General features: G+C 38.1%; 1 pseudogene; it reads right to left on the minus strand.

Moving 5' to 3' along the window:
- Positions 1-24,243: 24,243 nt before the first annotated feature.
- LOC149747977 (S-phase kinase-associated protein 1 pseudogene) lies at positions 24,244-26,209 on the minus strand (annotated as a pseudogene).
- Between the last annotated feature and the right edge of the window lie 307 nt (positions 26,210-26,516).

Below are 26,516 nucleotides of genomic sequence, written 5' to 3' on the forward strand. Positions count from 1 at the left end.
TTTTAAAACCAGCTCCCCTCAAGACAGTTCTTTTTTTTTTTTTGGCTGCCTTGGGTCTTTGTTGCTGTGCATGGGCTTTCTCTAGCTGTGGTGAGTGGGGGCTTCTCTTCGTTGTGGAGCACAGGTTTCTCATTGCAGTGGCTTCTCTTGTTGTGGAGCATGGCCTCTAGGTGCGTGGGCTTTAGTAGTTGCACCACATGGGCTAAGTAGTTGTGGCACGTTAGCCTTAGAGTGCATGGACATTACAGTGGTTGTGGCACATGGGCTCAGTAGTTGAGGTGTGCAGGCTCTAGGGTGCAAGGGTTTCAGTAGTTATAGCACGCAGGCTCAGTAGTTGTGGCTCTTGGGCTTTAGAGTGCAGGTTCAGTAGTTGTGGCACACGGGGTTAGTTACTCTGCGGCATGTGGGATCTTCCTGGACCAGGGCTCGAACCTGTGTTCCCTACACTGGCAGGAAGATTCTTAACAACTGTGCCACCAGGGAAGTCCCCTGATTTCTTTTTCTTCCAGTTTTATTGAAGTATAATTGACATACAGCACTGTATAAGTTTAAGGTATACAGAATAATAATTTGATTTACATATATCATGAAGTGATTATCATAAGTTTAATGAACATCCATCATCTCATATAGGTAGAAAATTAAAGAAATAGAAAAAAAATTTTTTATTCTTGTGATGAGAACTGAGGATTTACTCTCTTAACAACTTTCTTATTTTACATACAGAAATGTTAATTACATTTATCATGTTATAAATGATATCCCTAGTACTTATTTACCTTGTATCTGGAAGTTTGTACCTTTTGACCACCTTCCTCCAATTCCCCCTCCTCCCACACCCCCGCCTCTGGTAACTACAAATCTGATCTCTTTTTCTATGTTTGTCTGTTTGTTTTTGAAGCATAATTGACCTACAACATTATGTTAGTTCCTGATACACAACATAGTGATTCGGTATTTCTATACATTTCAAAGTGATCACCAGAATAAGTCTGGTTACAATGTCACCAAAGATATTATATAGTTATTGCCAATATTCCCCACACTGTACATTTCATACCCATGACTCATTTCCTGTGGAGCTGGAAGTTTGTACCTCTTAATCTCACTCACTTATTTCTTTCATTCTCCCTACCCGCATTCCCTCTGGCAAACACCCTTTTTTTCTCTGTTATCTATGACTCTATTTCTGTTTTGTTATGTTTGTTCATTGTCTTATTTTTTATTGAGGTATAGTTGACTTATGATATAAATTCCAAGGGTACAACATAGTGATTCACAATTTTGAAAGATTATACTCTATTTACAGTTATCATAAAATATTGGCTATAAACCCTGTGCTGTACAATATATCCTTGTAGTTTATTTATTTTATACATAGTAGTTTGTACCTCTTAATCCCCTACTCCCATTTTGCCCTTCCTCCCCACCCTTCTCCACTGATAACCACAAAATTGTTGTCTATATCTGTGCATCTGTTTCTTTGTTGTTATATTCACTAGTTTTATTTTTTAGATTCCAAATATAAATGATAACATACAGTATTTGTCTTTCTCTGTCTGACTTATTTCAGTGAAATAATACCCTCCAAGTTCAACCATGTTGCTGCAAATTTCATTCTTTTTAGTGGCTGAGTAGTATTCCATTCTATGTATATTTCACATCTTCTTTATCCATTCATCTGTTGATGAACACTTAGTTTGCTTCCGTATCTTGGGAACTGTAAATAATGCTGCTATGAACACTGGGGTGCAAGTACCCTTTGGAATTAGTGTTTTCTTTTTTTTTCAGACATATACTCAGTATATATGGTAGTTCTAGTTTTAGTTTATTTAGGAATTGCCATACTGTTTTCCACAGTGGCTGAACCAAGTTACATTCCCACCAAGTGTACGCTGTTCCCTTTTCTCCACATCCTTGACAACATTTGTTATTTGTGTTCTTTTTGATGATAGCCATTCTAACAGGTGTGAATAATATCTCGTTGTGGTTTTAATTTGCATTGCTCTGATGATTACCAATGTTAAGCATCTTTTCATGTATGTTTTCTTTGGACAAATGTCTATTCATGTCCTTTTCCCATTTTTAATCAGGTTGTTTGTTTTTTTGATGTTGAGTACTAATTATCCTGATTCTAATAACTAACACAAGTTTCTACAAAAGTGATAAATACCCATCATATGTAAAAAATACTGTTTCATGTTCTTTTATTACAAGCCTAATCCCAATGATAATATTCCTTCACACAGACCAAGAAATAATCATTTCAAACTGACATTGGATCACCATCAAAACCCTTAAATTAATGCTCAGCTTCAAAATAGATTACTTCTCAATAATATATGTACTGGTAGCATTGTTTATTACATGATCTATCATAGAATTCTCAATATGATACATACATTTAGATCCTTACATTAATCAATTCTTCAAGTACCTACTCCTCTTCCTCATTACCATACTAATCTTTGTTACTGCCAACAATCTCTTCCAGCTTTTCACTGGGTGAGAGGGAGTCAGAATCATATCTTTCCTACTCATCGGGTGATGATATGGACGAGCAGATGCAAACGCAGCTGCCCTCCAAGCAATCTTATATAACTGCATCAGGGTTATCGGATTCACTATATCAATAGCATGATTTCTATCTAACTCAAACGCATGAGACCTACAACAAAGTTTTATACTCAACCTACTCTTTAAACCTCCCCCTTACAGGACTTGCATTAGCCGCAGCCGGAAAATCAGCTCAATTTGGACTTCACCCCTGACTCCCCTCAGCAATAGAAGGTCCCATGACCGTATCAGCCCTACTCCACTGAAGCGCAATGGTCGTAGCAGCGGTCTTCCTACTTATCCGATTTTACCCCCTAACAGAAAACAATAAACTTATTCAAACAATAACGTTATGCTTAAGAGCCCTTACCACTCTATTCACAGCTATATGCGCTCTCACCCAAAATGATATTAAAAAAATTATTGCTTTCTCTGCCTCAAGCCAATTAGGCCTAATGATGGTAACAATCAGCATCAACCAGCCCTATCTAACCTTCTTGCATATTTGCACACATGCTTTCTTCAAAGCCACACTATTCATGTGCTCTGGATCTATTATCCACAGCTTAAACAACAAACAAGATATTCGAAAAATAGGAGGTCTGTTCAAGACCTTACCTTTTACTGCAACAGCCCTTATCATTGGATGCCTAGCACTGACAGGAATGCTTTTCCTCACCGGTTTTTATTCTAAAGACCTGATCATTGAAACCGCCAACACGTCTTATACCAAGGCCTGAGCCCTATTAATAACTCTAACTGCCACCTCCCTCACAGCCATCTTACAGCACTCACATTATCTTCTTCACACTACTGGGACAACCCCGCTTTTCCCCCTCAGCTCCTATCAATGAAAACAACCCCCTCCTAATTAACTCTATCAAACGCCTACTAATCGGAGGTATCTTTGCTGGATTCATCATCTCCAACAACATTCTCCCAACAGCCATCCCCCTAATAACCATACCTCTGCACTTAAAACTAACTGCCTTTATAGTAACAACTCTGGGCTTCGTGCTAGCACTCGAAATTAACCTCAACACACAAAACTTAAAATATACCTACCCCTCAAATTCCTTTAAATTCTCGACTCTCCTAGGATATTCCCCCACCATTATACACCACCTACCCCCTTATCTAAACTTATTAATGAGCCAAAAATTAGCATCCTCTCTTCTATATTTAATCGGATTAGAAACTATCTTACTAAAAACCACATCCCTCATTCAACTAAAATCCTCCACGCTAATCTCAAACCACAAAGACCTTATTAAACTATACTTCCCATCATTTCTCATCACCCTCACCCTTAGCATACCCTTATTTAATTACCCCAAGTAATCTCCATAATAACCACAACACCAATAAACAATGACCAACCACAGTAACAATCACTAAGTACCATAACTATATAAGGCTGCAATCCCTATAGCCTTCTCACTTAGAAAACCAGAATCACCAGTATCATAAATAACTCAGTCCCCCAACCCATTGAACTTAAACACAATTCCCACCTCCTCATCCTTCAAAATATAAAATGCCATCAAAAACTCTACTATTAACCCTAAAAGAAATGCCCCCAAGACAACCTTATTAGAAACTCAAACCTCAGGATACTGCTCAGTGGCTATAGCTGTTGTATAACCAAACACGACTAACATTCCCCCTATATAAATCAAAAACACTATCAGACCTAAAAGTGAGCCACCAAAACTCAACACAATCTCACACCCAACACCACCACTCACAATCAACCCTAAACCCCCATAAATAGGCAAAGGTTTTGAAAAAACCCCCACAGAACTAATCACAAAAATAATACTTAAAATAAGTACAATGTATGTCATTATTATTCTCACATGGACTCCAACCATGACCAATGACATGAAAAATAATCATGGTCATTCAACTATAAGAACACCAATGACCAACATTCGAAAAAACCACCCGCTGATGAAGATCGTCAACAGCACATTCATTGACCTCCCAACCCTGTCAAACATCTCGTCATGATGAAACTTTGGCTCTTTACTAGGCATCTGCCTGATCCTACAAATCCTAACAGGCCTATTCCTAGCGATACACTATACACCAGACACAACAACTGCCTTCTCATCAGTAACACACATCTGCCGAGACGTCAACTATGATTGAAATATTCGATATATACATGCAAACGGAGCTTCCATATTCTCTACCTGCCTCTACACTCACGTAGGACGTGGCCTATACTATGGGTCCTACACCTTTCAAGAAACATGAAACATTAGAATCATCCTACTACTTAGAGTCATATCTACCGCATTCATAAGTTACGTACTACCTTGAGGACAAATATTCTGAGACGCAACAGTTATCACAAACCTACTCTCAGCAATCCCATATATTGGCACCACCCTTGTCAAATGAATTTGAGGTGGCTTTGCTGTAGATAAAGCAACACTCACACGGTTCTTTGCCTTCCACTTCATTCACCCTTTCATCATCACAGTGCTAGCAGCCGTCCACCTACTATTTCTTCATGAAACAGGATCCAACAACCCCACAGGAATCCCATTCAACACAGACAAAATCCCATTCCACCCCTATTACACAAGCAGATATCCTAGGCGCCCTACTACTAATTCTAGCCTCACTAATACTAGCCCTATTCTCACCTGATTTGTTAGGAGACCCCGTCAACTACACCCCAGGAAACCCACTCAATACACCACCTCATATCAAGCCAGAATGGTACTTTCTATTCACGTATATAATCCTATGGTCAATCCTCAACAAACTAGTTGGAGTCTTAGCCCTATTACTCTCAGTCCTAACCCTGTCATTTATTCCAGTACTCCACACATACAAACAGTGAAGCATGATATTCCGACCTTTCAGCCAACTCTTATTTTGAATGTTAGTAGCAGACTTACTAACACTAACATGAGTCGGAGGACAACCGGTAGAACATCCATACATTATCGGACAACTTGCATCTATTTTATAGTTTTTTTTAATCCTAGTGTTAATACCAGTAACTACTATCATTGAAAACAAATTTCTAAAATGAAGAGTTGTAGTATAACACAATACCCTGGTCTTGTAAACCAGAAAAGGAGAATGACACACCTCCCTAAGACTCAAGGAAGAAGCCCTAAACTTCACCACCAGCACCCAAAGCTGAAATTCTATATAAACTATTCCCTGAAATATATTATAAGACATTTATAAAACTACAGTACAATGTCAGTACTAAAACAACCCATTTTATCACAGACATGTCATATATTTTGTGCATGTCTGCACTGTCACATCAATAAATACATGCGTTCCATACATACATATATAAGTTGTATGTATAACCGTGCATTACATTATTCACCACATGCCTAATAAGCATGTACATTAAATCATTGATATTGCATCATACATATAATTTATTGGTCATACATAATACATTAGGTTAAATCAGTCTCGACCAATGTACCTATAATCCTGTCCATTGGACCACGAGCTTGATCACCAGGCTGCATGAAACCATCAACCCTGCCGAGTGGGTTGATGTCCCTCTTCTCGCTCCGGACCCATAACTTGTGGGGGTTTCTATTGGTGAACTTTATCAAACATCTGGTTCTTACTTCAGGGCCATCTCACCTAAAATCTCCCACTCTTTCCCGTTAAATAAGACATCTCAATGGACTAATGACTAATCAGCCCATGCTCACACATAACTATGGCTTCATGCATTTGGTATTTTTTAATTTGGGAGGGGGGACGCTTGGGCTCAGCTATGACCTTAAAAGTTCTTAACACAGTCAAGCAAACGGTAGCTGGACTTAATTAAAATTATTTACTAGCATGAACAACCTTCATTGTGCAATTCAATGGTGGCAGGACATAGCACTCCATTCTCCCCCTGATTTAAAATATTTACCTATCAGAATAAATTAACCTTTAACCCCCCCATCATACCAATGAGCTACTTAGATATTCACCACCCATATAGACAGACAAATAGATTCGCCAGCCATTTTATCAAAAATTTAATACTAAATGTGACATAAACCACACAACACAACCATACAAATACCACCTATATATAACAAGTTAATGTAGTTTAACACTTCTTAAAGCAAGACACTGAAAATGTTTAGATGGGCTCACTGTCCCCATGAAAATAAAGGTTTTGTCCCAACATTTCTATTAGTTTTTTTTGTTTGTTTTTTTTTTTGCGGTACGTGGGCCTCTCACTGCTGTGGCCTCTCCCGTTGCAGAGCACAGGCTCCGGACGCGCAGGCTCAGCGGCCATGGCTCACGGGCCCAGCCGCTCCGCGGCATGTGGGATCTTCCCGGACCGGGGCACGAACCCGCGTCCCCTGCATCGGCAGGTGGACTCTCAACCACTGTGCCACCAGGGAAGCCCTCTATTAGTTTTTAATAGAATTACACATGCAAGTATACGCACTCCCGTGAGAATGCCCTCTAAATCACTGAGATTAAAAGGAGCAGGTAACAAGCATGCCGCACCAGCAGCTCACAGCATCTTGCTCAATCACACCCCCACGGGAGACAACAGTGACAAGAATTAAGCCATAAATGAAAGTTTGACTAAGTCATATTAATCAGGGTTGGTAAATTTTATGCCAGCCACCGTGGCCATACGATTGACCCGAATTAATAGAATTATGGCATAAAGCATGTTAAAGAATTATACAAGATAAAGTTAAACCTTAATTAAGCTGTAAAAAGCCATAATTAAAGTAAAAATAAACTACAAAAGTGACTTTAACATATCCTGATCACATGATAGCTAAGACCCAAAATGGGATTAGATACCCCACTGTGCTTAGCCCTAAACCCAAATAATCATAAGAACTAGACTATTCGCCAGAGTACTACTAGCAACAGCTTAAAACTCAAAGGACTTGGGGGTGCTTCACACCCCTTTAGAGGAGCCTGTTCTATAATCGATAAACCCCGATAAACCTCACCAACCCTTGCTAATCCAGTCTATATACTGCCATCTTCAGCAAATCCTAAAAAGAAGCAAAAGTAAGCACAATTATAACGCATAAAAATGTTAGGTCAAGGTGTAACCTATGCGGTGGGAAGAAATGGGCTACATTTTCTACACCAAGAATACCCTTTATACGGAAGTTTTTATGAAACCTAAAAACTAAAGGAGGATTTAGTAGTAAATTAAGAATAGAGCGCTTAATTGAATAAGGCCATGAAGCATGCACAGACTTCCTGTCACCCTCCTCAAGTGCTATGACAAAGCCACAGTTCATTAACAGAAGCTAAACAATTATATGAGAGGAGATAAGTCATAACAAGGTAAGCATACAGGAAAGTGTGCTTGGATAAACCAAGGCATAGCTTAAATAAAGCACCTGGTTTACACCTAGAAGATTTCATAACCTATGTATGTCTTGAACTAAGCCTAGCCCACACTCTTCCCATCATACTAACACAAGCTAGTCAAATAAAACACTCATCGGACATCTAAAGTATAGAAGATAGAAATTTAGACATTGATGGTGTTATAGAGAAAGTACCATAAGGGAATGATGAAAGAAACATTAAAAGTATTAAATGGCAAAGCTTATCCCTTGTACCTTTTGCATAATGACTTAACTAGCAACAACTTAACAAAGAGAACTTAAGCTAAACTACCCAAAACCAGATGAGCTACTTATGAACAGTTACTAGAACAAACTCATCTATGTGGCAAAATAGTGAGAAGATTTATAAGTAGAGGTGACAAGCCTAACGACCCTGGTGATAGTTGGTTGACCAGGAAAAGAATTCAGTTCAACGTTAAATAATACTAAAACCCATAATAAGCTTCAACTTATATTTAAATGTTAGTCTAAAAAGGTGCAGCTTTTTAGAAATGGATACAACCTTAACTAGAGAGTAAAAACAACACCATAGTTGGCCTAAAAGCAGCCACCAGTTAAGAAAGTGTTCCAGCCCAACAACAAAACACATCTCAATTCCAATATTAAGTAAATCAACTCCTAGTTATACTACTGGACTAATCTATAAAATTATAGAAGCAATACTGCTAATATGAGTAACAAGAAATATTTCTTCTTGAACAAGTTTACATCAGCAACTAATAATATACTGATAATTAACAGTAAATAAATACAATCCAACACTAAACTATTAATTAAATACACTGTTAATCCAACACAGGTGTGCACCCAAGGAAAGATTAAAAAAAGTAAAAGGAACTTGGCAAATATAAACCCTGCCTGTTTACCAAAAACATCACCTCTAGCATCACCAGTATTAAAGGCACCGCCTGCCCAGTGACAACCGTTAAACGGCCGTGGTATCCTGACCTTGCAAAGGTAGCATAATCATTTGTTCTCTAAATAAGGACTTGTATGAGTGGCTACACGTGGGTTTTACTGTCTCTTACTTTTTTTTTTTTTTTTTTGCGGTACGTGGGCATCTCACTGTTGTGGCCTCTCCCGTTGCGGAGCACAGGCTCCGGACGCGCAGGCCCAGCAGCCATGGCTCACGGGCCCAGCCGCTTCGCGGCATGTGGGATCTTCCCAGACCAGGGCACGAACCCGTGTCCCCTGCATCGGCAGACGGACTCTCAACCACTGCGCCACCAGGGAAGCTCTGTCTCTTACTTTTAATCAGTGAAATTGACCTCCCCATGAAGATGCGGGGATGACAAAATTAGACGAGAAGACCCTATGGAGCTTCAATTAATTAACCCCCCAAAATCATAATCTTAAACCACCAAGGAATAACAAAATTTCACATGAGTTGACAATTTCAGTTGGGGTGACCTCAGAGCACAAAAAAACCCTCCGAGTGATTAAAGCCTAGACCCACTAGCCAAAGCATAACATCACTTATTGATCCAAAAAATTGATCAATGGAACAGTTACCCTAGGGATAACAGCACAACCCTACTCTAGAGTCCATATCGACAATAGGGTTTACGACCTCCATGTTGGATCAGGACATCCCAATCGTGTAACTGCTATTAAGAGTTCGTTTGTTCAATGATTAAAGTCCTACGTGATCTGAGCTCAGACCTGAGTAATCCAGGTTGGTTTCTATCTATTATGCATTTCTCCCAGTACGAAAGAACAAGAGAAATAAGGCCCACTTTAAACAAGCACCTTCAAAACAATTAATGATCTAACCTCAACTTAATAAACAAGCACAAAACAATCACCCGAGACCAGGGTTTAGTTAGGGTGACAGAGCTTGGAATTGTGTAAAACTTGAACCTTTATGCCCAGAAGTTCAAATCCTCTTTCTAACAAATGTTTATAATTAACATTCTAATGCTCATCATTCCTATTCTCCTAGCCGTGGCATTCCTAACATTAATAGAATGAAAAATCCTAGTCTACATACAACTCCAAAAAGGGCCAAACATTGTAGGACCACACGGCCTACTCCAACCTATTGCCGACGCAATCAAACTATTCACTAAAGAACCCCTACGACCAGCCACATCCTCCACCTCCATATTTATCATTACACCCATCTTAGCCCTAACCCTAGCCCTAACAATATGAATCCCCCTACCCATGACATACCCCCTCATCAACATAAACCTAGGAGTGTTATTCATACTAGAAATAACAAGTCTAGCCGTATACTCTATCCTATGATCTAGATGGGCCTCCAACTCAAAATACGCACTAATTGGGGCCCTATGAGCAGTAGCACAAACAATCTCATACGAAGTAACGCTAGCAATCATCCTCTTATCAGAGCTCTTAATAAACGGGTCCTTCACCCTATCAACACTAACCACAACACAAGAACAACTATGACTGATCTTCCCATCATGACCACTAGCCATAATATGATTTATTTCCACCCTAGCAGAAAACAACCGAGTCCCTTTTGATTTAACAGAAGGAGAATCTGAACTCATGTCTGGCTTCAATGTAGAATACACAGCAGGCCCCTTAGCCATGTTCTTCCTAGCAGAATACGTCAACATCATTATAATAAATATGTTCACAACAATCTTATTTCTAGGAGCATTCCACAACCCCTATACAGCAGAACTATACACAATCAACTTCACCATTAAAACATTATTACTAACAATATCTTTCCTATGGATTCGAGCATCCTACTCTCGATTCTGATATGAGCAATTAATACACCTACTCTGAAAAAGCTTCCTGCCTCTAACACTAGCCCTATGCATATGACACATATCACTACCCATCATAATGGCAAGCATCCCCCCACAAACATAAGAAATATGTCTGACAAAATAATTATTTTGATAGAGTAAATAATAGAGGTTCAAGCCCTCTTGTTTCTAGAACTATAGGAATTGAATGTACCCTTAAGAATTCAATATTCTCCATGCTACCATAGTACACTACATTTTGCAGTAGGGTCAGCTAAACAGGCTATTGGGCCCATAGCCCGAAAATGTTGGTTTACATCCTTCCTGTACTAATAAACCCCAGCATCTCTGTCATTATCCTAACAACTGTCATTTTAGGAACTATAATCGTAATAACCAGCTCTCACTGACTACTAGCCTGAATTGGATTTGAAGTAAATATAATAGCCATCATCCCTATTATAATAAAAAACTTTAACCCACGAGCCATAAAAGCCTCCACTAAATATTTTCTAACACAAGCTACCACAATAATACTACTTATAATAGCAGTCATCATTACCTATTACACTCTGGCCAGTGGACTATCACAAAACTATTCAACCCAACAGCATCAACCATAATAATGATAGCCCTAGCCATAAAACTAGGACTATCCCCTTTTCACTTTTGAGCGCCCGAAGTAACACAGGGCACCATTAACAGCAGGTCTGTTTTTGGTTCAAGATGGCAGAGTAGAAGGACGTGCTCTCACTCCCTCGTGTGAGACCACTAGAATCACAACTAAGTGCTGAACAATCATCAACAGGAAGACATGAACTCAACAAAAAAGATATCCCCCATCCAAAGACAAAGGAGAAGCCACAATTAGACAGTAGGAGGAGCACAATCACAGTAAAATCAAATCCCATAACTGCTGGGTGGGTGACTCACAAATTAGAGAACACTTATACAAGAGAAGTCCACCCACTGGAGTGAAGGTTCTGAACCCCATGTCAGGCTCCCAACCTGGGGGTCTGGCAACGGGAAGAGGAATTCCTAGAGAATCAGACTTTGAAGGCTAGCAGGATTTGATTGCAGGACTTCGACAGGACTGAGGAAACAGAGACTCCACTCTTGGAGGGCACACACAGAGTAGTGTGTGCATCAGGACACAGGGGAAAGAACAGTGACCCCATTGGAGACTGAACCAGACCTACCTGCTAGTGTTGTAGGGTCTCCTGCAGAGGTAGGAGTGGTGGTGGCTGTGTCTCACCATGAGGACAAGGACACTGGCAGCAGAAGTTCTGGGAAGTACTCCCTGGTGTGAGCCTTCCCAGAGTCTGCTATTAGCCCCACCAAAGAGCCCAGGTCGGCTCCAGTGTTGGGTTGCCTCAGGCCAAACAACCAACAGGGAGGGAACACATCCCCACCCATCAGCAGACAAGTGGATCAAAGTTTTACTGAGCTCTGCCCACCAAAGCAACAGCCAGCTCTACCCACCACCAGTCAAGCCTCTTAGATAGCCTCATCCACCAGAGGGCAGACAGTGAAGCAAGAACTACAATCCTGAAGCCTGTGGAACAAAAAACATATTCACAGAAAGATAGACAAGATGAAAAGGCAAAGGGCTATGTACCAGATGAAGGAACAAGATAAAACCCCAGAAAAACAATGAAATGAAGTGGAGATAGGCAACCTCCCAGAAGAATAATTCAGAATAATGATAGTGAAGATGATCCAGGACCTCGGAAAAAGAATGGAGGCAAAGATCAAGAGGATGCAAGAAATGTTTAACAAAGACCTAGAAAAATTAAACAACAAAAAAACAAAGATTAACAGTACAATAACTGAAATGAAAACTACACTAGAAGGAATCAATAGTAGAATAACTGAGATAGAAGAACAGACAAGTGACCTGGAAGACAGAATGGTGGAATTCAATGTTGCACAACAGAATAAAGAAAAAGGAATGCAAAGAAATGAAGACAGCCTAAGAGACCTCTGGGACAACGTTAAACGCAACAACATTCACATTATAAGGATCCCAGAAGGAGAAGAGAGAGAAAAAGGACCTGAAAAAACATTTGAAGAGATTATAGTCAAAAACTACCCTAACATGGGAAAAGAAATAGCCACCCAAGTCCAGGAAGCACAGAGAGTCCCATACAGCATAAACCCAAGGAGAAACATGCCAAGACACACAGTAATCAAATTGGCAAAAATTAAAGACAAACAAAAATTATTGAAAGCAACAAGGGAAAAACGACAAATAACATATGAGGGAACTCCCATAAGGTTAACAGCTGATTTCTCAGCAGAAGCTCCGCAGCCACAAGGGAGTGGCATGACATATTTAAAGTGATGAAAGGGAAGAACCTACAACCAGAATTACTCTACCCGGCAGGGATCTCATTCAGATTTGATGGAGAAATCAAAAGATTACAGACAAGCAAAAGCTAAGAGAATTCAGTGCCACCAAACCAGCTCTACAACAAATGCTAAAGGAACTTCCTTAAGTGGGAAACACAAGAGAAGAAAAGGACCTACAAAAACAAACCAAAACAATTAAGAAAATGGTAACAGGAACATACATATAGATAATACCTTAAACATGAATGGATGAAATGCTCCAAGCAAAAGACACAGGCTTGCTGAATGGATACAAAAACAAGACCCATATATATGCTGTCTACAAGAGACCCACTTCAGACCTAGGGACACATACAGACTGAAAGCGAGGGGATAGAAAAAGATATTCCATACAAATGGAAATCAAAAGAAAGCTGGAGTAGCAATACTCACATCAGATAAAATAGACTTTAAAATACATAATGTTACAAGAGACAAGGAAGGACACTACATAATAATAATAATCAAGGGATCAATCGAAGAAGAAGATATAACAATTATAAATATATGTGCACCAAACATAGAAGCACCTCAATACATAAGGCAACTGCTAACAGCTATAAAGAGGAAATCGACAGCAACACAATAATAGTGGGGGACTTTAACACCTCACTTACACCGATGGACAGATCATCCAAACAGAAAGTTAATAAGGAAACACAAGCTTTAAATGACACAATATAGCAGATAGTTTTAATTGATATTTGTAGGACATTCCATGCAAAAACAGCAGATTACACTTTCTTCTCAAGTGTGCACAGAACTTTCTCCAGGATACATCACATCTTGGGTCACAAATCAAGCCTCAGTAAATTTAAGAAAATTGAAATCATATCAAGTATCTTTTCTGACCAAAACACTATGAGATTAGAAATGAATTATGGGGAAAAAAACGTAAAAAACACAAACACATGGAGGCTAAACAATACGTTACTAAATAACCAAGAGATCACTGAAGAAATCAAAGAGGAAATCAAAAAATACCTAGAGACAAATGACAACAAAACATGATGATCCATAACCTATGGGATGCAGCAAAAGCAGTTCTAAGAGGGAAGTTTATGGCTATACAAGCCTACCTCAAGAAACAAGAAAAATCTCAAATAAACAATCTAAGCTTACACCTAAAGGAACTAGAGAAAGGAGAACAAACAAAACCCAAAGTTAGCAGAAGGAAAGAAATCATAAAGATCAGAGCAGAAATAAATGAAATAGAAACAAAGAAAACAATAGTAAAGATCAATAAAACTAAAAGCTGGTTCTTTGAGAAGATAAATAAAATTGATAAAAAATTAGCCAGACTCATCAAGAAAAAGAGGGAGAGGACTTAAATCAATAAAATTAGAAATGAAAAAGGAGAGTTACAACAGACACCACAGAAATACAAAGCACCCTAAGAGACTACTACAAGCAACTCTATGCCAATAAAATGGACAACCTGGAAGAAATGGACAAATTCTTAGAAAGGTATAAGCTTCCAAGACTGAACCAGGAAGAAATAGAAAATATGAACAGACCAATCATAAGTAATGAAATTGAAACTGTGATTTAAAATCTTCAAACAGGGGCTTCCCTGTTGGTGCAGTGGTTGAGAGTCCGCCTGCCAATGCAGAGGACACGGGTTCGTGACCCGGTCCGGGAATATCCCACATGCCGCGGAGCAGCTGGGCCTGTGAGCCATGGCCACTGAGCCTGCGCGTCCAGAGCCTGTGCTCCGCAACAGGAGGGGCCACAATTGTGAGAGGCCCACGTACCACAAAAAAAGAAAAAAAAACTTCAAACAAACAAAAGTCCAGGACCAGATGGCATCACAGGTGAATTCTATCAAACATTTAGAGAAGAGCTAACACTCATCCTTCTCAAACTCTTCCAAAAAATTGCAGAGGAAGGAATACTCCCAAACTCATTCTACAAGGCCACCATCACCCTTATACCAAAACCAGACAAAGATACTACAAAAACAGAAAATTACAGACCAGTATCACTGATGAATATAGATGCAAAAATCCTCAATAAAATATTAGCAAACAGAATCCAACAACACATTAATAGGATCATACTCCATGATCAAGTGGGATTTACCCCAGGGATGCAAGAATTCTTCAATATACACAAATCAATCAATGTGATACACCATATTAACAAATTGAAGAAGAAAAACCAAAATTCAACATCCAGTTATGGTAAAAGCTCTCCAGAAAGTGGGCATAGAGGGAATTTACCTCAACATCATAAAGGCCATATATGACAAACCCACAGCAAACATCATTCTCAATGGTGAAAAGCTGAAAGTATTTCCTCTAAGATCAGAAACAAGACAAGGATGTTCAGTCTCACCACTATTATTCAACATAGTTTTGCAAGTCCTAACCATGGCAATGAGAGGAAAAAGAAATAAAAGGAATACAAATCAGTAAAGAAGAAGTAAAACTGTCACTGTTTGCAGATGACATGATACTATACATAGAGAATCCTAAATATGCCACCAGAAAACTACTAGAGCTAATCAATGAATTTGGTAAATTTGCAGGATACAAAATTAATGCACAGAAATCCCTTGCATTCCTATACACTAATGATGAAAAATCTGAAAGGGAAATTAAGGAAACAATCCCATTTACCAATGCAACAAAAAGAATAAAATACCTCGGAATAAACCTACCTAGGGAGACAAAAGAGCTGTATGCAGAAAACTATAAGACACTGATGAAAGAAATTAAAGATGATACCAACAGATGGAGAGATAAGCCATGTTCTTGGATTGGGAGAATCAATATTGTGAAAATGACTATATTACCCAAATCAATCTACAGATTCAATGCAATCTCTATCAAGTTATCAATGGCATTTTTTACTGAACTAGAACAAAAAATCTTAAAATGTGTATGGAGACACAAAAGACCCCCATGAGCCAAAGCAGTCTTGAGGGGAAAAAAATGCAGCTGATGGAATCAGACTCCCTGACTTCAGACTATACTACAAAGCTACTGTAATCAGGACAATATGGTACTGGCACAAAAACAGAAATATAGATCAATGGAAAAGGATAGACAGCCCAGAGATAAACCCACGCACCTATGGTCAACTAATCTATGACAAAGGAGGCAAGGATATACAATGGAGAAAAGACAGCCTCTTAAATAAGTGGTGCTGGGAAAACTGGACAGCTACATGTAAAAGAATGAAATTAGAACACTCCCTAACACCATACATAAAAATAAATTCAAAATGGATTAGAGACCCAAATTTAAGACCAGACACTATAAAACTCTTAGAGGAAAACATAAGCAGAACACTCTATGACATAAATCACAGCAAGATCAGTTTTGACCCACCTCCTAGAGAGATGGAATTAAAAACAAAAATAAACAAATGGGGCCTAATGAAACTTAAAAGTTTTGCACAACAAAGGAAACCATAAACAAGACGAAAAGACAGCTCTCAGAATGGGAGAAAATATTTTCAAACAAAGCAACTGACAAAGGATTAATCTCCAAAATAAACAAGCAACTCATGCAGCTCAATATTAAAAAAACAAACAACCCAATCCAAAAATGGGCAGAAGATCTAAATAGACATTTCTCCAAAGAAGATATACAGATGGCCCAGAAGCACATGAAAAGCTGCTCAACATCACTAATTATTAGAGAAATGCAAATCAAAACTACAATGAGGTATCACCTCACACCAGTTAGAATGGGCATCATCAGAAAATCTACAAACAACAAATGCTGGAGAGGGTGTGGAGAAAAGGGAACCCTCATGCACCATTGGTGGGAATGTAAATTGATACAGCCACTATGGAGAACAGTATGGAGGTTCCTTAAAAAACTAAAAATAGAACTACCATATGACCCAGCAATCTACTACCGGGCATATACCCAGAGAAAACCATAATTCAAAAGGACACATGCACCCCAATGTTCATTGCAGCACTATTTACAATAGCCAGGTCATGGAAGCAACCTAAATGCCCATCGACAGATGAATGGATAAAGAAGATGTGCACATATATACAGTGCAATATTACTCAGCCATAAAATAGGAATGAAATTGGGCCATTTTTAGAAATGTGGATGGATCTAGAGTCTGTCATATAGAGTGAAGTAAGTCAGAAAGAGAAAAATAAATATCGTATATTAATGCATATATGTGGAACCTAGAAAAATGGTACAGATGAACCAGTTTGCAGGGCAGAAATTGAGACACAGATGTAGAGAACAAACGTAGGGACACCAAGGGGGTAAAGTGGTAGGGGGTCATGGTGGTGTGATGATTTGGGAGATTGTGATATATATATATATATATATATATATATATATATATATATATATATATATATATATATATATATATACTAATATGTATGAAATGGATAACTAATTTAAAAAAACAGCAGGTCTAATCCTATTAACATGACGAAAACTTGGCACCCCTATCAATCCGCTATCAAATCTCACCATCAATTAATTTAAGCCTAATACTATCTCTATCCATACTTTCTATTCTAGTCAGTGGTTGAGGAGGATTAACTCAAACACAACTCCAAAAAATCATGGTCTAATCACCAATCGCCCTCATAGGATGAATGACAACCATCTTACTGTATAATCCAACTATAACCATCTTCAACCTAGTAATTTATATCATAATAACCTCACTATATTCATACTATTTATTCACAGCTCAGCCACCACCACACTATCACTATGACACACATGGAACAAAACACATGTCATCACAACCCTCACCATAATCACCCTACTCTTAATAGGAGGACTCCCGGCACTATCAGGATTCATGCCTAAATGAATGATTATTCAAGAAATAACAAAAAACAATGCTACTATCTTACCTACGTTATAGCCACCACAGCACTACTTAACCTGTACTTCTACATACGACTCACATACTCCACAGCATTAAATATATTCCCCTCCACAAACAACATGAAGATAAAATGTTGAGTCTATGTATATTTTGGATATAACCCCTTACTGGATATATTGTTTGCAAATATCTTCTTCCATTCAGCACATGGCCTTTTCATTTTGTTGGTAGTTTCCTTCACTGTACAAAGACATTTTAGTTTGATGTAGTCTCATTTGTATATTTTTGATTTTGTTTCCCTTGCCTGAGGAGACATATCCCCAAAATATTGCTGAGGGTCAAGGTCAAAGAATATACTGCCTATGTTTTCTTCTAGGATTATTGTATTATGGTTTCAGGTCTTACATTAAGTCTTTAATCCATTTTGAGTTTATTTTTCTGCATGGTGTGAGAGAGTAGTCAATTTGACTCTTTTTCATGTAGCTGTTCAGTTTTCCCAACCCCATTTATTGAAGAAACTGTCTTTTCTCCATTATATTTTCTTGCCTCCTTTGATGTAGGTTAATTGCCCATCTAATTGTGGGTTCTTTCTGAGCTCTCTATTTTGTTCCATTGATCAATGTGTCTGTTTTTGTGCCAATATCATACTATTTTGATTACAGTAGCTTTGCAGTATAGTCTGAAGCCAGGGAGCATGATACCTCCAGCTTCGTTCTTCATTCTCAAGATCGTTTTGACTGTTGGGGGTCTTTTGTGTTTCCATACAAATTTCAGAATTATTTGTTCTAGTTCTGTGAAAAATGCCATTGGTATTTTGATTCGAATGGAATTGAGTCTGTAGATTGCCTTGGGTAATATGGTCATTTTAACAATATTAATTATTCCAATCCATGAGCATGGTATATATTTCCATTTCTTGTGTCATTTTCAATTTCTTTCTTCAGCGTCTTATAGTTTTCTGAGTACAGGACTTTTACCGCCTTAGATTTATTCCTAGGTATTTTATTCTTTTTTATCAGCTTATAAATGGGATTGATTTCTCAGTTTCTCTTTCTGATAGTTTGTTGTTAGTGTATAGAAATGCAACAGATTACTATATTAATTTTGTATCCTGCAATTTTACCAAATTCATTGATGAACTGTAGTGGTTTTTTAGTGCATCTTTAGGATTTTCTATATAGTGTCATGTCATCTAAAATAGTGACAGTTTTACTTCTTCCCTTCCAATTTGGATGTCTTTTATTTCTTTTCCTTGTCTGATTGCTCTGGTTAGGACTTCCAGCATTATGTTGAATGAAAGTAGTGAGTGAGGGTATCCTTGTCTTGTTCCTGATCTTAGATGAATGCTTTAAGATTTTCATCATTATGACATTAGCTGTGGGCTTACCATATATGGTCTTTATTATATTGAGTTATGTTCCCTCTATATTCACTTTGTTGAGAGCTTTTTCTCATAAATGGTGTTGAATTTTGTCAAAAGCTTTTTCTGTGTCTATTGTGATGAGTGTATGATTTTTATTCTTCAATCTGTGACTGTGGTGTATCACACTGAATGATTTGCTGATACTGAACCATTCTTGCATCACTGTGATAAATCCCACTTGATCATTATGTATAATACTTTCAATGAATTGTTGAATTTGGTTTTCTAATGTTTTATTGAGGATCTTTGCATCTGTGTTCCTCAGTGACACTGGCTTGTAATTTTTTTTCTTGGTACCTTTGCCTGGTTTTGGTGTCAGTGTGATGCTGGCCTTTTAGAATGAGTTTGGACGTGTTCCTTCCTCTGAAAATTTTTGGGATAGTTTGAAATGGATAGGTGTTAACTCTTGTTTAACTGTTTGGTAGAAATGACCTGTGAAACCATCTGGTCTTGGACTTCTGTATGTTGGGAATTTTTTAAGTTGCTGATTCAATTATATTACTGGTAATTTGTCCGTTCATATGTTCTATTTCTTCTTGACTCACTCTTGGAAGATTGTACATTTCTAGGAATTTGTTCATTTCTTCTAGGATGTCACTTTTATAGGCATATAATTGTTTGTAGTAAACTCTTATGAGCCTTTTTATTTCTGTGGTGTCAGTTGTAACTTCTTTTTCATTCCTGATTTTATTTATTTGGACTCTTTTTTTCTCAGTGAGTCTGGTTAAAGGTTTATCATTTTTATTTTATCAACTTTTCAAAAATCCAGCTTTAGTTTTATTGATCTTTCCTACTGTTTTTTAAATTTCCATTTCATTAATTTCTGCTTTAGTATTTATGATTTCTTTCCTTCTACTATTTTTGGGTTTGTTTGTTCTTCTTCTATTTCCTTTAGGTATAAGGTAAGTTTTTTGTTTGTTCGTTTGTTTTGTTTTTAGCATTTTCTCCTTTTCCTGAGGTAGAAAATTCCTATAAACTGGTTTTGCTGCATTCCATAGATTTTATGGGGTGTTAAAGTCCCTTACTATTATTGTATTGTTGTCAATTTCTCCCTATATGTATGTTAATATTTGCTTTATGTATTTAGGTGTCTTTATGTTGGGTGCATATATATTTATGATTGTTGTATCTTCTTGTTGGATTGATCTTTTAATCATTACGTAGTGTAACTTTTGTCTCTGTCCCTGGTACAGTCTTTGTTTTAAAGTCTATTTTGTCTGATATAAGTATTGCTAACCTGGCTCTCTTTCCATTTCCATTAGCATGAAATACCTTTTCCATCCTCTCACTTTCAGTCTGTGTGTGTCTTTAGATCTGAAGTGAGTCTCTTGTAGGCAGCATAAAGATGGATCTTGTTTTTGTATCCATTCAGCCACCCTTTATCTTTTGATTGGAGCATTAGTCCATTTACATTTAAAGTATTATTGATAGGTATGTGCTTATTGCTATTTTGTTAATTGGTTTGGGATTGTTTTTTAATTCATTTTTGTTCGTTCTTCTTTTGTTCTCGTCTCTTGTTATTTAATGACTATCTTTAGTGTTATGTTTGAATACCTTTTACTTTTTTACATGGCTACCTATTATAGATTTTTGATTTGTAGTTATCATGAGGTTTATGTATAGCAATCTATACAGATGTGATTATTTTAAGCTGCTGATCTCTTAAGTTCAAATTCATTTTAACAACAGTATTACTCCCCTCTCCCAACATTTACTGTTCTTAACATAATATTTTACATCTAGTTGTTTTTTGCATCCCTTAACTACTTATTGCAGATATAGGTGATTTTACTCTGTCTTTTTTTTTTTTTTTTTTTTTTGCGGTACGCAGGCCTCTTACTGTTGTGGCCTCTCCCGTTGCGGAGCACAGGCTCCAGACATGCAGGCTCAGTGGCCATGGTTCATGGGCCTAGCCACTCCACAGCATGTGGGATCTTCCTGGACTGGGGCATGAACCCATGTCCCCTGCATCAGCAGGCAGACACTCAACCACTGTGCCACCAGGGAAGCCCACTGTATTTGTCTTTTAACCTTCCTATTAGATTTATATGTGGTTTATTTAATATGTTTACTGTGTATTTGCCTTTACCAATAAGATGTTTTCTTTTGTAATTTTCATGTTTCTAGTTGTGGCCTTTTCTTTTTCACTTAGAGAAATCCCTTAATACTTTTTAAAAGCTAGTTTGGTGGTAGTGAGCTCTTTTAGCTTTTGTTTGCTGTAAAACTCTTTCTCTCTTCCATAAATCTGAATGAAATCCTTGCCAGGTAGAGTATTCTTTGTTGTAGGTTTTTCCCTTTTATCCCTTTAAATATATTGTGCCACACTCTTCTGGACTGCAAAGTGTCTGCCAAAACATCAGCTGATAGCTTTGTGGAGTTCCCTTGTAAGTAACGTGTTGCTTTTCCCTTGCTGCTTTTAATATTTTCTCTTTACCTTTAATTTTTATTTTAATTACAATGTATCTTGGTGTGGTCCTCTTTGGATTGAACTTAGTTGGGACTTGCTTTCCTTGGTGCACTTGCACGTCTGTATCCTTTCCCAGGTTAGGGAAGTTTTCAGCTATGTCTTCAAATATGTTCTCTTACACTTTCTCTCTCTATTCTTCTCGGGAACCCCTATAATGGGAATGTTAGTTACTCTTGATGTTGTCTCAGATGTCTCTTAAACTCTTAAAGAAATCATACATGTCTTTTTATTCTTTTTTTTTTTTTCTGTTCAGGTGCAGTGATTTCCACTCCTCTGTCTTCCAGCTCACTGATCCATTCCTTTGTATCATCTAACCTCCTCTTGATCCATTCTAGTGTATTTTACATTTCAGTTATTATTTTCTTCATCTCTTTGGTTCTTCTTTTTATTTTCTAACTTTGTTAAAATCTTCTAACTTCTTACCCTGTTCATCCACTCTTATCCCAAGTTCTTTGATCATCTTTACAATCATTACCCTGAACTGTTTATTGTGCAGATTGATAACTCCATTTCACTTAGTTCTTCTTCTGGGGTTTTATATTGTTCCTTCAGTTTGAACATGTTCTTCTGTCACCTCATTTTGCCTGATTTGCTATTTTTATTTCTATGTATTTTGAGGTTGGCTACATTTCCCAAACTTGGATAAATGGCCTTTTTAAAAAATATCCTCTGTGTCCCAGCAATGCACCCCACTCTTGTCACCAGAGCAATATTCTCTAGGGGTGCCTCCATATGGGCTGCATTGGTACTTCTGTTGTGGCGAGCTGACAACTGTGGGTGGCCTGGTAGATGTGGCTAGCTCCCAGTCTGGTTGGTTGCCAGCTATGCCTTGTGTGGAGGCTCCCAGCCACTAGTGGGTGGGGCCAGGTAACAAAATGGCTGCCTGCATAGCCCCAGGGTGGTCTCAGTCTAGTGCTGGCTTACTGGTGAGCAGAGCTGGGTCCCAGTGTCTCTCAGTGCAGGGTTTCTGGTGTTCCAGGGCTAGTGTTGGTGCACGGGTGTGTGTGGCCAAGTCCTGGGCCCTCTGGTAGACAGGGCATTGTCCTGAGCAGCAGTGGCTCAGGGAGCCTTAAGGAAACAGCCTGCTAGTGGTTTGGGCTGTGCCCCCACCTGGCTAGTTGCTTTTTATCTTGTGATGAGAACTCTTAGGCTTTACTCTCGTAACAACTTTCATATATAACATACAACAGTGTTACTTATCATGTTGTACATACATCCGTAGTACTTATTTATGTTGCAACTGGAAGTTTGTACCTTTTGGCTACCTACATCAAATTACCCCTACCTCCACACCCCATATCTGTAACAACAAACCTGATCTCTTTATCTATGAGTTCGTTTGTTTGTTTTTGAAGTATAATTGACCTGTAACACTATGTTAGTTTCTGTTGCACAACATAGTGATTTGATCTTTCTATACATTTCAAAATGATCACAATTGTCTTGTTACCATATGTCACCATACAAAGATATTACATTGCTATTGGCTATATTCCCCATACTGTACATTTCATAACCATACCTCATTTATTTTGTAACTGGAAGTTTGTACCTCATAATCTCCTTCAGCTATTTCACTCATTCCCCCCCACCCCCTCCCCTCTGCCAACCACCCCTTTGGTCTCTGTATCTATAACTCTGTTTCTGTTTTGTCATGTTTATTCATTTGTTATTTTCTCTTTAGTTTCCACATACATGAAATCATACAATATTTTATTTTTATTTTTAAATTTATTTTTATTTTTTATTTTTGGGCCACACTGCAGAGCATGTGGGATACTAGTTCCCCAACCAAGGGTTGAAGCTGTGCCCCCTGCAGTGGAAGCATGGAGCCTTACTCACTGGATTGTCAGGGAATTCCCATACAGTATTTTCATTTCTGTGTCTGACTTATTTCACTTAGCGTAAGACCTTCTAGTTCTATTCATGTTGTCGTAAATGGCAAGATTTCATTCCTTTTTAAGGCTGAGTAATATTCCATTGTGTGTGTGTGTGTGTGTGTGTGTGTGTCACATCTTTATTCGTTTATCTATTGATGTGAACTTAGGTTGCTTCCATAGCTTGGCTATTGTAAATAATGCTGAAATGAACATAGGGGTGCATATATCTTTTTGAACTAGTGTTTTCATTTTCTTTGGAAAAATACCCAGAATTAGAATTCCTGGATCATATGGTAGTTCTACAGTAAGTCCCCTACATATGAACCTTCAAGTTGTGAACTTTCAAAGATGCAAACATGCTTTCAGAGTGAGTGAAATTGCAGCTTGCCCTCCGTCTCCTATTGCTGATCATCCTTTAGCTCTACCATCTCCCACCTTCTCTCCCTCCTCCAGTCAGTAACTCTTCTTGCCTGTTCACTCGATTCCAGCTCCTGTATGCTAGCTGTTACACTGTACTACTGTACTTTTCAAGGTATTGTACTGTAAGATTAAAAATGTTGTCTTTATTTTTTGTGTTTGTTTGTTTTTATGTATTAATTGTGTGAAAAGTATTATAAACCTATCACAGTACAGTACTACATAACTAGCTGATTGTGTTATTTGGGTACCTAGGCTAACTTTCTTGGACTTAGGAACAAACTGAACTTATGAACACGCTCTTGGAATGGAACTTGCTCATAAGTAGGGGATTTACTGTATTTTTAATTTTTTGAGGAACCTCCATACTCTTCTCTGTAGTGGCTGTGCCCCTTTATGTTCCCACCAAGAGTTTATAAGCGTCTCCTTTTCTCCACATCCTCAACAACACTTGTTATTTCTTGTCTTTAGGATGATAGCCATTCTGACAGGTGTGAGGTGATATCTCATTGTGGTTTTGATTTGCATTTCCCTGATGATTAGTGACATTGAGCATCTTTCCATGTGTTTACTGGCCATCTGTATGTCTTCTTTGGAAAAATGTCTATTCATGTCCTTATCCCATTTTGTAATCAGATTGTTTTTTTTGGCTGCACCGCATGGCATGTGGGAATTTCCTGACCAGGGATTGAACTTTTCATGTGCACCTTGGCTATCTGCATGTCCTTATTGGAGAAATGTCTATTCAGTTCTTCTGCCTTTTTTTTTTTTTTTACCTAGTATGTAACTTTTTATTGAAAGTATCTTGCATTTGTGACTGATGCTTTCTGGGTTATGCCACACATTTTAACATTAAAGGTTAAATTATTTTTTACATGCAATTAGTGTTTATGGTTTTCCCCACATAGGATTACTGATTATAAAAAGATGACAAACTGCTTGGGTTAAGTGTCTTCTTTAATTGAAAAGCCAGCAAACTGTCTAATTCTATTTCCTCCCAAACTATAAACTGAGTAGAAACTGAGCCTCTAGCCAACATATTCAAAGTTGATAGGATTAAAAATGCAAAAACAAGTCCTCAGATCCAGTTAAGGGAGCGCTGCTACATACAGGCTAATCAATACCAGCCATACTCTGACTCCAGGAAGCTGGAAGACATTCTGATAACCCCACTCTAATAGCATTTACCTCAAGTAGCCTTTTTCCAGTTTCCAACTCATAAATAAAGATAATATGTTAATTCTATTTCAAAAATTTTTTGCAAGTTGTTTTATTTACAATGCCAAGTCACTAAACTAAATGTAACTGGACAATAAACTAGGCAGAAATTGCTTTACAAAAAGATGGAAAGCCCAAAATGCCACTTTCTATAGAAAACCTACAGTTCAATTTTATTCAGAGCAAAGAAAAAAGAACTTTTGGCCATACTAGAAGAAACTGAGACATAAGTTTGGAATCTGTACTGAAACTACACATGTAATGAGGGCAACATTCGGCTAATACAACTGATTTGCTGCTGCATTTGTGGACTGTTTTTCTAATATTAACAATTATAAACAAAGCAGTTCAACTAGTATTTGGAACAATCCTTACAGTGTTACAGCATCAAACACAAAATTTCACTTCTCCTCCCACCACTAGTTCTCTTTGCGTACCTGGGCTTCCTCTTCTTCAGTAAAATCATTTTTGATGTTGAATGTCTTTCGAATCTCCTCAGGAGTTTTCCCCTTGATCATATTGGCAACAGTCTTGCAGGTAACATCAAGCAAACCTTTGATGTCTAAGTAGTTTGCTACCAGTATAAGCTCAAAAATATTCCTTGGTCAACTTTCAGGAGGAGGATCATCCTTGTGGTTGGTGCACCACTGAATGACCTTTTTTTAATATTGCTGCATTAACATTTGTCAAGCGACTCGATCATCATCTCCTTCATCATCCATTCCCAAGTCTTCCAAAATGGTCTTAATAGTCACAGATTGTTTTGCAATTTCAACATCAACTTCAAATATCTCTTCACCAGAACTCTGCAACTTAATTGAAGGCGTGGTGTTAGGACTCAAGGAGATGGCGGGCCAGAGGCTGATGAGAGCAGGGCAGCATCTGCAAAAAGAAAAACAGAAAAGCGGAGAACAAGGTCAACACCCTGCATATTTTTTAATAGGTTTTTTTTTTTTTGGTGATGAGTTGTATGAGTTCCTTGTACATTTTGGATATTAACCCCTTATCGGTCTTTCATTTGCAAATATTTTCTCCCATTCAGTAGATTGTCTTTTTGTTTTGTCAGTGGTTTCCTTTGTTGTGCAAAAGCTTTTAAGTTTAATTAGGTCCCATTGGTTTATTTATTTATTTGTTTTGTGATACGCAGGCCTCTCACTGCTGTGGCCTCTCCCGTTGCGGAGCACAGGCTCCAGACGCACAGGTTCAGCGGCCATGGCT

The sequence above is a fragment of the Delphinapterus leucas genome, chromosome 11 (assembly GCF_059928025.1).
Source record: "Delphinapterus leucas isolate spDelLeu-1000000601 "Yukka" chromosome 11, BTC_Dleu_Yukka2, whole genome shotgun sequence".
In the NCBI taxonomy this organism is placed as follows: domain Eukaryota; kingdom Metazoa; phylum Chordata; class Mammalia; order Artiodactyla; family Monodontidae; genus Delphinapterus; species Delphinapterus leucas.